This window comes from Microplitis mediator, chromosome 5, assembly GCF_029852145.1.
Source record: "Microplitis mediator isolate UGA2020A chromosome 5, iyMicMedi2.1, whole genome shotgun sequence".
Classification (NCBI taxonomy): Eukaryota; Metazoa; Arthropoda; class Insecta; order Hymenoptera; family Braconidae; genus Microplitis; species Microplitis mediator.
In genome coordinates this window covers 1,557,205-1,570,175 of record NC_079973.1, presented here as the reverse complement: position 1 = coordinate 1,570,175, position 12,971 = coordinate 1,557,205, and positions in this window count along the sequence as shown.

The window sequence follows — 12,971 nt, the reverse complement described above, 5'->3', positions numbered from 1 at the left end:
TTAGGGATACTCTGGTCGAGTAGGGTACCCAAGTAGAGTACAGTAGTAGTGAAGTAGAGTAGAGAAAGTAGTAGATGATTTGAAACCCTCGGCAGTTATGTCCTTTACTGGCTATAAAAACCACTTGCTTTCCTTTCTATCCTTATATCCTCGACCCTTGTGTAGCCAAAAGGCCAATCCCCCTTCCCCTTATTTACCCTCCTCCCGTTATCGATCCTTAAAAATGAGTCGAAGCGGTTACTCTTTTTTTTATTTTTTATTTCCACTAAGACCGCCATGATCTATTCTAACTTTTGGTAATATATTTATGTATTTATAATGTGAATTTATTTGCTGATAAAGAACCAAGGAAATATTCTAATGAGCTTATGAATTATTCCGGGTGTGGGTAAAATTCACGACAGGCGACATTTTATTTTTTTTTTTTTATCCCAAGTATTTGAGGCAGAGTCTGGTATGGAGTCGGAGCGTTAATTGAACAATTTGCATTGCCAGAAATAACGATTCTAATCTATTAAAGGACTTTACTCTTTTTACTTCATTGTACAATCGCGGCTGGAAGTCGTAGACGTACAATATTATACTCTTTATATATATTAGTCCTGATGTATTCTTAACGAATAAAATGAGAATATGTAAATATATAAATACTAACTGGAAGTAAATTCTATGATCTCAAGCAGCGATAATTTTTTTTTAATATTCATTTATATATACATATATTTTTTTTAAATGATCCCAGGTTAAAAAATTTCAAGCCAAAAAAATAGCAAAATTTTTTCTCGCCTGAAAAGTGGCCGACAAAAGGCCCAAATATGGAAAACTTAAAATTTTTCTGTTGATTATATTTTTATTCAGGATTAAAATTTTTATTTTTGATCCTTAATTTTCATTAAAAATTTCGTTTAAATTTTTGGTAAATGAAAATTTATGAAAATTACTATGGTCAAAAATTGGCGGACTCAATTTATCGGCCTGTTGATTATATTTTTATCCGGGATTACAATTTTTATTTCTGACCCTTAATTTTCATTAAAAATTTCGTTTAAATTTTTGGTAAATGAAAATTTATGAAAATTACTATGGCCAAAAATTGGCGGACTCAATTTATCGGCCTGTGGATTATATTTTTATCCGGGATTACAGTTTTCATTTTTGATCCTTAATTTTCATTAAAAATTTCGTTTAAATTTTTTGTAAATGAAAAATTAAAAAAAATCTATGATTTTATTTGAAAATAAAAATTTTTCTCAGTATGTAATTTAATTTGAAATCTTGTCATTTGTTTTGAAAATTATCTTATTTTAGACTTTTACTTACACTAACCTACTCCAAGTTAAAATAATTGCAAATCCAATAAGTTTGTACCATTTCAAGCTTTCCGGTTGGCTTTCTACGACTTGTTATTCTCAGAACCATAAAATTGACGAACTCATTTCTTACTTTTTTTCCAAAGATTACGAATAACATTTCACTTCCTTTTGCTTCGTCGTCGTCCGTCTTCAGAAACAAAATCAATGCACACCGTACGCACACCAACTCGGGTGTGTCTCTGTTACTACAGTAGTAATTAATTCTACATATTAATTAATTTTACAAATCACCGAAATTTCCATTTTTAACAAATTCGGATTTCGCGGAATAATTAATTGGCTCTAATTGATAAATAATTTAAAAAAATTTTTAAAAGGTAAAATAATAGTTAATATTATTACCATATATTTGTATATGTATATGTGCATATATATATATATATATGAGGACGATAATGGTCGCCTTGGCATGTTACGACGAGGCGGTCTCCCGTAGTCACATCAGTCTCGAGGCATGCGAACCCTCCAATGTCCAAGATTGAGTCTCCATATCCATACTTAACTGTGCAGAGCAAAAGCAAGAGCAAGAGCAAGCAAGACTTGGCCATATAATCATAAGAGAACGAATCAAGGTGTATGGTATTATTTGCAATAAGAGCAAAAGAGCTGGAAGGTTTTATAACATGAGTTTAAGAGTCACGAGCTCCTGCGAGCCAATCAAGGTCTCGGGATTCATGATGTGTGTGATGCATTGTGTTTTGTATGTTATGTGAGTTGGAGTGTACACAATAATTGTATATCATATTTTAAATTATGGATGTTGATTTTTTCATTTTATATTTTATTGTTGATATGACATGCGAGCGAGCATTTTTATAATAAGGAATTGCGCTGTGGTTGTGGGGGTTTTTTTATTAATTGCTATTTGATATTGTATGTGGGTTAATGAAATATGACTGAAAAAGTAACAAGTTTTGGATAATCGGTTGGAGGATAATTCTGAGGCAGAAAGCTTGCAAGTATTACCTGAGTCGGAAGTAGTACTGCGGTCCATTTGAAACTAGGGTGGGTTTGCTATTATGAGAAATCTCCACCATATAAACGATTTTTGTTCATTGCGATGTCGTCTAGTAGGAAAAACCCCGAAAAGTTCGGAGAAAAATTTATTTTTCGAGTTCAAACCCATATGAGGCTAAATGAGGATGAGGCTGTCCTGGTATTTCTATGAAGAGTGGCCAATAACTTTGCTCGTGTTGGGAATAACCCATCACAATACAAACGTTTTTTGTTCATTATGATGCCCTCTAGTAGGAAAATCCCCAAAAAGTCCTAAGAAAAATTTATTTTTCGAGCTCAGACCCATTTGAGAATGGGTGAACATGAGGGAAGATGCCACTGTTTATGTCTTTTCATGAAGAGTAGCTCGTAACTTTTTCTCTGTTGCGAATAACTCCACATAACATTAACGTTTTTTTTCCTCATGGTGTCCTGTAGTAGGAGGAACCTCAATAAGTCCTGAGAAAAATTTTATTTTTGACTCATGACCCATATGAGGATAAATGAAGATGAATAAAGATAAATGAGGATGCCGATGTCCATGTCTTTTTATGAAGAGTGGCCAATAACTTTGCTTGTGTTGGGAATAACCTGTCACAATATAAACGTTTTTTGTTCATTATGATGTCCTCTAGTAGGAGAAGCCCTAAAAAGTCCTAAGATAAATTTATTTTTTAAGTAATTGACGTCGGGCAGATACGGGCAGATGACACTGTCTATGCCTTTTTATGAAGAGTGGCCAATAACTTTGCTCGTGTTGGGAATAATCCAACACAATATAAACGTTTTTTGTTCCTAATGATGTCCTCAAGTAGGAGAAACCGAAAAAAGTCCTGAGAAAAATTTATTTTTCGAATTCAGACCCATGAAAGGATGGGTGGAGATGGGTGGAGATGAAGCTTTCCATGTCTTCCTACACTGAGAGAAAAATCCAGTAAATCTAACTATAAAATGACAGTTAAATAGCGCTTTAACTATTTTTTCGGAGTTACTACAACACCAATGATAGTTATTATAAATATCTCTAAGTAGTTATGTTAAATATTTTTTAGTTCAATTAACTATATAAATAGTTAATGTAACTGATTTTTAAACTTGTATTCAATTAAGAATTTTTAATTTTTTAAACTGAACTTAAGTAGTTAATTCATCTATAACTTTTTCATTAAAGCAAACAAAAATATTAAGTATCATTACAATGTTTTTTAGTTAATTCAATCAATATTTTTTAGTTAAATCCATTAAATAAATAATTTTTTTTCGTACAAATATACCATTTACATGGTTTTAATTATTAAGTAGAGACTCTATAGAGTTTTGATTAGAATTGATTTTTTTTTTGAAAGTTCAAGTTAAATTTTAAAGATAAATTATTTATTGAACCATTAATAATATATATTAATGTCTTGATGTAATATAGGATAAACTATAATACAATCCAAAAATGTAATTGTCACTTTGTCAAATGACAGAGTTGTACTGATGCCGAAATTGTTTTTAACCTTGGAATTTAACAGTTCTGAGATATATATCTTGCCAGGAACACTACACAGCGGCTGGGCGCGATCTCGTGGCTAGCATTGAACTACTCCCGCTACTGTTGTCTGGTACCGGTGACTTTCCTCTCCTCCATACATGTGTTTTCTCTCAAGAAATTTATCTCTTGGTTTAAGCTATTTTATTTAGATATTAACTCGTGTTTTGAACATTTTAATTTTTTTATGATTATTTGCCTTAAACGCAAAATTTAAACATAAATTACACATATACACGCTTGACGGAAGAAAAATTTCTAATTCACACCGCTTAAATTTAATACAATACTTAGTGTAATTTTCACACCACAATTTTTACACAGACATTTACACTACACCGAGTCCAATAATATTTTACAGTGTAGAGAAACTAAAATTTGAAAGACGCATTTAGGTTTTGATAACGTACAAATGAAGAACCTTATTAGCTAAAGGAAAAACTTTTGTCAGCTATTAATATTGATCCTAAATGTTTTTTAAAATTATCCGATATTTTGGCGAATTATAACTACATCGAAAAAAGTAAACTCGAATCAAGTAAAAATGTTCTTGATTCAAGAACACTTTTTTTTTTAACGATTCGGAACATCAAAATTTTCTTGCACCAAGTAAATAATTATCTTACAATTTTTATCTTGAATCAAAAATTTTTTTCTCAAACTAACATATTTTTATGCTTAAATCGAAAATTTTTGTACTACAGTTCGGTTTAAGTATTCCAATTTATCTTAAATAATTGATATAAATAGGTATTTCTATTTTCAAAATATTTTTAATAACTGAAGTTTTCTAAAAAAATTAAGATAACAAATTTTTTGGAAAAAAAAATTCTTTGAAAAATAATTTTTTTAGAAAAAAATAATTTTGCAAAAAAAAATATGTTTGAGAAAAAGTTTTTGATAAAAACTTTTTGGCGATTTAAAAACATTTATTTACTCAATCATTAAGTTTTGAAAAAAAATTAAAAATCCATTTCCTGCCTACATTTAACTCAATTACAGTAACTTCAAAATTTTAGTTCCATTTACTAGATTTATATTTATAACAACTATTTTATATTAACTTTAAAACAGCAGTTATAATAAAAACAATTTTTATTTACATACACTAAAAAAATTAAGTTATAATTAATTTTAAAATTCATATACTATCAACTAAATTTTTTTAGTTAAAACAACAATTTTCGGAGACTGAAAAATTTTAGTTGCTTTAATTAATTTTTTTTTAGTTTGAGCAACTACTGAATAGTTAGCTATACTAATGCATTAGTACCAATAACTAATTTTTAATAGTTGAAGTCTTTTTAGTTAAAATGACTATCGACTTTTCTCTCAGTGTATGAAGAGTGGCCTGTAACTTTGCTCCTGTTGGGAATAATTCCATACAATATAAACGTTTTTTGTTCATTATGATGTCTTCTAGAAGGAGAAACCACAAAAAGTCCTAAGAAAAATTTTCATCATGACTTATGATACCACGTTAGGCTCAGGAGAATCCGAGAGGTTGTTTATGTGTTTTTATGGAAAATGGACCGTAACTTTGCCCCTTTTGAGAATAACTCTATGCAACATGAATGTTTTTTGTTACTTATGCTGCATTCTAGTAGCAGGTACTCAAAAATGCCTGGAAAAATTTTTTTCCTAGACCCATAGGCATCGGACGGACAAGGGCCGATGACAGTCTATAAATTTTTATGGAAAGTGACCACTATCTTGGCTTCTGTTGGAATAATTTCACACACTGCAACCATATTTGTTCTTAATGTCTTCCTCTAGTAGAAAAAAATATCAAACTTCATGTTTGGGTCTTCTCTGACTTCTCAGATGAATACTGACAATTTTTTCCAAAAATTATTGTTCGATTCTCTTGTAAAACTCATTAGAAGGAATGAAATTTTTCCAAGCAGAAGTCAGCAGATGTTTTAAATAAAATAATAAATCTGTGAAATCAATTGACTCGCGACATATGCCAACTAAAATTATGCGGCACGCTCTAAAATTTTTATCTCCGTTACTTTTTTCTAATAAACTCTTGACATTCTATCGGATGTTTAACGAAGAAAAAATATCATTTGATAAATAATATTATGAAGCGTGTAACGGAAAAATATATCATCCTGACCTGGAAACTGAGAGTCTAGCTCACGTTCTTTAACGCATGTAAAACATTTAGTGGGATTTTAAAACGTCGCTTTTATAATTTCAGTAACATAATTTAAGAATCTAGGCGAAGAAAAAATTCAAAAGTTATCCAATTAACCAGTTCACTCTATTCGCATTAAGATCTTACTCAACTTGTAATTAATACAGTTAAGTCTTCTATAACTTTTTATCCCAGGTAAACTAGTGTCAAAAGCTCTAAGTTTCATCGTTTTTTTTTTTTTGACTTATTAATTATTCAAAAAAATAGAAGGCCTTTTTAATTCCATTCCTCGACATCGTTCGTTTTTTATTTCGAAATTCTAATCTATAAAAGTTATCATTTTTAATTAAAAGAGCTGCAGATTAGCATGAAAGTCTTTATAGAAACTTTGAAAATTTCTAGCGCCTAAACTATCAAGTTTACATAAAATTTGAAATGAACTTTTTTATAGGGAATTTTATTTCCTACAAAAAAGTACTGGACTATTTTTATCATATTTCAAATAGTTCAGCCAGAATTTTGATTTGAAGTCTGAAAACAAAATGCGATATATTTCTGAAAGTGAAGTAACTTCGAAAATTTCTAGAGGGTAAAATATCGACTTTACACAAAAATTGGTCATGACCTTTTTTGTAGGAAATTAAATTTCCAATAAAAAACTATTGATATCTTTTTGGCATATTTTCAATAGTTTACCCAGAATTTCAATTTAAAAAAAGTCCCTGAAGTCTTGTTCAAAATTCCGTCAAAATTAAATTTTTTTTCAAAATATTAAATTCCAGGTTCAAAATTAACAAAAATATGAACTCTCACAATAAATATCAATTTTAATGACCTAAAAATTTTTTTTTCAATTTTCCAAAAACGATAAAATTAAAAAAATTTTTTTTTTCACTTCAACCCCAGCTTTTGATTTAAAAAAAAAAATTCAAACGACTTTCCTTGAATAAATGTAAATAATTTTAATAAACATGACCCAGTTAAAAATTACGAAATAAAATTCAGACTCGAATTGCCGAGTTCTTTGACTGCTCATATTCGCTTATATTTTTTCATACATATATGTATGCATACATGTGTGAATATAGGGTGGAAAAAGGAGTGGGAATGTATAGAGGGATGAAGTGGGCAACGACGACCGGCAATTACTCGCGTTTAGTTACGTTTTTCCAGACGAATGCCCGCTCTCAGATACACACACTCGTCTTGCTCTACTCGTTCGTTTTATTAAAACTTAACTATCAAAACTTACTAGTATATAGCACAGTAAATTAAGTAATTACATACACACTCTTTTATAAACTCGCTTTTAAATCTATTTATCGCTTACCCTACAGTCCTATACCTGACACGAACTCCTTTGCAGTTGCAAGTGTCAATTTATGCTGAAAATTTTTATCCGCGAAATTCAAATCAACTCATTAACATTTTAATAAAAAATTCTAATGCTGACTAAAAAATCCATTTAATAAAATTTTAATTATAAATAAAAAATAAAAAGTTGTTAATTTAAGTCTTGAGGTTAAAGTTCAAATTAACAAAAAAATAAACAAATTTAAAACCCCATGGGAATAGAGTGAGATCAGAGGAATAGACGAAAACAAATAAAAAATGTAGGAAATAAATCTCATGTTTCATTACTCATATTCTCTATTTTGAAAACAATATTTTTAAATTTTTAACGACGTGTCATTATCATTGTAGACTAGACCATAGCAGGAATTATTAAATAAATAAATATATAAGCAAAGGGAGTTAAGTTCAGTTGGGCTTAACGAATACTCGTAAAAAATTTTAAGTCGCATCGTTCAAACGCAAATGGATCATCATTCGTAGAAAAAAATTTTTAATCGGTTGACCATAAAATTATGACCAGTAACTTGTGGTTGTATTTTTTTTTCTTACTAGACCACCCGCTGATATTTTTGGGACAAATAATTTACCGAACAATTCGGCAAAAAAATTTATATTTAGGGGAGGGTGGGGCAGAGCGGCCCCCCTGAAATTTTGACCAAAAAAAAATTTTTTGTTTTTCGACTAATAACTATAAATCCGATATGTTTGCACATTTTTACCCCTACGCATGACATTTGGGGCAAAATGGACAAGCCCAAAATTTTGAAAAAGTGATTTTTTCATATTTTTATCGTCAAATTAAAAAAAAATTATTATAATTCCACATTTCTAGCCCTACGCATAACACCTGGGGCTAAATGGACCAGCCGAAACTTCCGAAAAAATTATTTTTTCATATTTTTCGGCCGTTTCTTTATGTAAGAGGCAAATTTGGTCACTAAAAATTTATAAAAATTAAATTTTTTTTTTTAGTTGATAAATTTTTGAAATAAAGTAAAATTATAGAATTGATGTTTTTTTTTATTAAATAACAATTAGTAATTAAGGTAATCGAGAGTGAACGATTTTTTACGCTTTAAAAAATTCTTTTCGAGTAATATAAAACCAAAAATAGTTGTCAAGAGAAAGAAATATATTCTTAATGGTGAAAACAATTTAAAAAAAAAAAAAACGAAAAAAAAATTTTTTTTATCACTTTTTGACGGGGGGCCGCTCTGCCTCACAAAAAAAAAAAAAAATTTTTCAGAATTTTGGCAAAATGTCCATAAATTTGTTCGAAATAGGACAAAAGTAAAGTGATCTTATGGTTGAAAGCCACAAAAAGTAATAATTGGCTTAGGGGGGCCGCTCTGCCCCACCCTCCCCTAAATGAAAGCAAAAAATTTTTAAAAATTTGAATATTAGAAAAAAAAATACATCAGATTTAATAATAAAAGTTTTGAGATGTGGGCTGGCCTTGATTCTTGTTGTGGTTTTGTTGGGGTATGTATTCCTTCCCTCGATCCTCGTCCTCGGTATCCATGTTCTTCCAACTTCCTCCGACATCAGAGAATAATACACACAGCAGCCAGTCTAGATTCTCTACTCTCTCCAGCCTACAGTCTACAGTCTGCATATTCCTGAGGCTGAATCGCGTACTCTCGAGTCGGATGGTGGCGCACACCCTCGCAGCTATTCACTGATTCAAATTAATCACAGCCACAAGCCCTTAAACCATTTGCCCCATCCAGCCTCACTTTCCATACCATCCGCCATCCATACTCCCGTTCCGTTTACCATAGACGTCTTCGCTTCCATAACCTTCTGTGTGTACTTACGTCAGTCGCGACCCCTAACTTGTCTCATCCAATCCAAAATGTCCTTTCATTTATTTACCCATTAATTATTTTTTTTTTTAACCAAAACAACTATCAAACTCCAGGTATCAATTTTTCAAAAATTTTATTATTTCCCAAAATATCTTTCAATTAAAAAAAAAATAATTTACGAAATTTTGGAAAAATTTTACTCATGGGGTTCTAAGTCAAAGTATTCTCTAGATGATACAAAAAAAATTCAATCGATTTATTGAATATTTCGGCTTAAATTGAGGTTCCGTACATACGAACATTGAAATGTTCGCATGTACGGATTCGATTTTTCCTGCTTAAAATTAACGAAAATCGATGGGAAAAAAATCTGTCGGTTAAATTTGAGTCTCGTCGGTGTGCTGGTGTACATTCGGAGCAATTTCATGACATAATCTGTAGATAAACATAAAATCGGTATCAATTTTTCAAAAATTTTATCATTTCCCAAAATATCTTTCAATTAAAAAAAAAAATAATTTACGAAATTTTGGAAAAATTTTACTCATGGGGTTCTAAGTCAAAGTATTCTCTAGATGATGCAAAAAAAATTAAATCGATTCATTGAATATTTCAACCTAAATCGAGACTCCGTACATACGAACATTGAAATGTTCGCATGTACGGATTCGATTTTTCCTGCTTAAAATTAACGAAAATCGATGGGAAAAAAATCTGTCGGTTAAATTTGAGTCTCGTCGGTGTGCTGGTGTACATTCGGAGCAATTTTATGACATAATCTGTAGATAAACATAAAAAAAAAATGAAATGGAGCAGACGGGATTAAATCAATAATTGAAGGCGATGATTTATTAAAGATTTATCTAAATGCGGTGAGCAGACGTCTGGATGAGGTGGCTCTGAAGAGGATGGGGAGGATGGTAGCGAAGACTGGTATCGTGGATATGAACCTCGGGGAGGGAAGAGAGTACGAGATGTCGTTGCGCGCGTCTACTCGGTAACCAGAGGAGGATCAATAGAGACACCGTCACGGAATATCTTTCTCTCTCTCTCTCTTTTTCACTCGTGTGCAGAACTCATCTCGCTTGTATTCTCAGTACAGTCCCGGTCTGAGTCTCCATCACGAGGAGAGCTGGCATAAGCATCAGCATCAAGGCTGTGCTGGGAGTTGCCGGGGATTGAGGACCGAGGATGAGGAAGCTCGACTACTTCTCTGCTTATGCTTCTGCTTTAGCTTCTGATGCTTTAGCTGCTGGCGCTGGTACTTCTACTTCTACCGCAGCCTCTACTCTCTACTGAGACTCAATAGAATCCGTACTGGGAAAAATACCGAGAGCTGAGTGAGCTTAATGTTGCGTAGCCGGGATCCAAGTACTCTGGATGGCTGGCAAAGTGAAGACGAATGGAAGAAAATAGAAGAGAAGAGAAGAGAAGAGGAAGAGGAGAGTAAGGGGCTGGTAGCTTGCGAGGGAGTAATGTTGCGTGATGAGACGCCTCGTGGATTCATCGAGGAGTAGAAAATGCTGTGAGAAAACTCTCTGAGGAAATACCGTTTTTAGCGACTCAGTACTTGTACTTGCACTACTAAGTATGAACTATAAACTATGAATACCGAGCATTTTTTTAGTCTTTGTAAATTCAACTCCATGCTGTTCTAATTTTTCGTACTCTCGCTCGACTACTCAGAACTTTGTTCTTTACTGTCCTGCTACCTGTAGTCTACCAAAATATCCAAATTTTTTTTAAATCTCGTCAAAAAAACATGGACATGGAGTAGCAAAAAGTGATTTCAGTGACTCCCTATTGGTCGGTCTCTCCCTCAATCTAAATAAAGCGAACGTGAAATACCTCAGAGATGAGTTCGCCCTCAGCTCCGATTTGTTGTCTCGAGATCTGACGAGGTCGCGTGTGTGCGTGCAAGTGCTATCGGCTTGGATTGGTCAGAAGGGGAGCATCCACGGCAGCCGGTTGGTCGTCGCGGAGCATCCTCGACTCATCCTCGCGTCTGCGCAAGTATCCAATGACACACTGGGATACTTGGTCTCGGCACCAAAATGGTGGTCTCGGTAGCTATCAAATTCTGCAAAAATCAGAGACTCGTGGATGTTAAATAAAGGATATCTTAAAATAACTGTAAATAAAACAAATTTTTCTTTGGCATCGACATCCTCGTCGATTATGTGCGAGAAATGTCTTAACTCTAATAATAGAGCCGACAGTAGAGAGTCGAGAGTCGAGTCGAGAGAAATCAGATGCAGTGCATGCATATACATCCTGTCGTACATCTCCTCGGATCCCAGTCTCATGTAAATTGTTTTGACGTCGGTATTAACAGACCGTGTATGAATCAGACACGAGTGCAGTATGTGGGGCTTTAAGCGAGGAGTAAAAAGTTCTGGCTGTAAACCGAGAGTTAAGTCAACGTTAAAAGGGGAGTGAGTAAAAGAACAAAAATGAGTTGTGGTAACGAGTTTAAAGAAAAATAAAAATATATGTGTGCATACTAATGGGAGAGTAGAGAGTGGAGAGCAAAGCTGTGCATCAGCATAAACTTTTATTCATACTGGGATCCGAGTTTTTGTTTGAGTTGGAGAGTTTCAGAGACATGGCAACAGTGGCTGGCCCTTTTGGACCTGGCATGAGTTTGCTGGCTTCGAGGCCACATCTAGAGGCAGAGGTAGAGGTAGAGGAAGAGGAAGAGGAAGAAGAAGAGGTGGAGGTAGAGGTAGATGTGCGGATTATGATGAGAAAGAGTTAACTGGTGAGCAAGAGCGAGACAGATTGATAATTGAAGGCGGAAAGAGAGACCAGGTGGATAAGAGAGTGGAATTGCTGTTGCTGCTGCAGCAGCTTCGGGGAAGACGGGCGCGAGAGGAGCAAGTGAGGAGGTGGAGAAAGAGGTGCTGGTTGCTATGGCTACGAGAAACCGCAGCCGATGTCGACAATAAGAGAGGTGTCACTGACTTCTGGGCTACGTTCCTGATGCTGATGCTGATGCTGAGGCTTCCACGCTCTACTCATACTTTTTAACCTCTGTTTATTTACTTTTGTTTTAATTGCTTTCCATTGTTTTACTTTCCGTCGTGAACTGATGAATTTACTTTTTAGTCCGATGATAATAGATTTTTAAATCTAAATCTCATTTACTTTGGATGAAAATAAATTGTACGTTTATTCTTCACCAGAACTTTCAGTCCATTGAAAAAAAATGGAATGTCCAGAGTTCGAAATTTCGCGGGATTAATTTAAATAGTTTAAAATTTGTCGAGTTTCTCATCAGCTCTTCCTCAGCCATTCGGGTTCCAACAATTAAACGGCAGAATAAAGGGCTCCGAAAATAGCCAGCTCATTGTGCGGGTGAAATATGCAGATTTATTATTAACCCGGCGGCGGATGGGTCGTAAAAGATGAGAAACGATCTGCAAGATGGCCGCATTAAATTCAACAATAATTTAACTCACAATCACTCTCTTACTCACATATCCCAAGATGATCGTGACGTCTGATCGGTTATCCGTGAATCTAAAACCCATTTCAATAAGAAATCAATTTAAAAAAGTAACATGTTATTCTCGGATTTTTTTATCCTTTTTCCCCCAGTCGAGGGTAAAGAAGAATAAAAAAAGCCAAGAAAGAAAACAAGTACCCAAGGGGGTGGATGCTCTTACTCAGCCAAGTCTTTTACTCCTTCCACTTCTTCCTCTCTCTTTCTCTCTCAGACTTTTATGCTCTCATCGTGCGATTCAACCAACGTATCCATG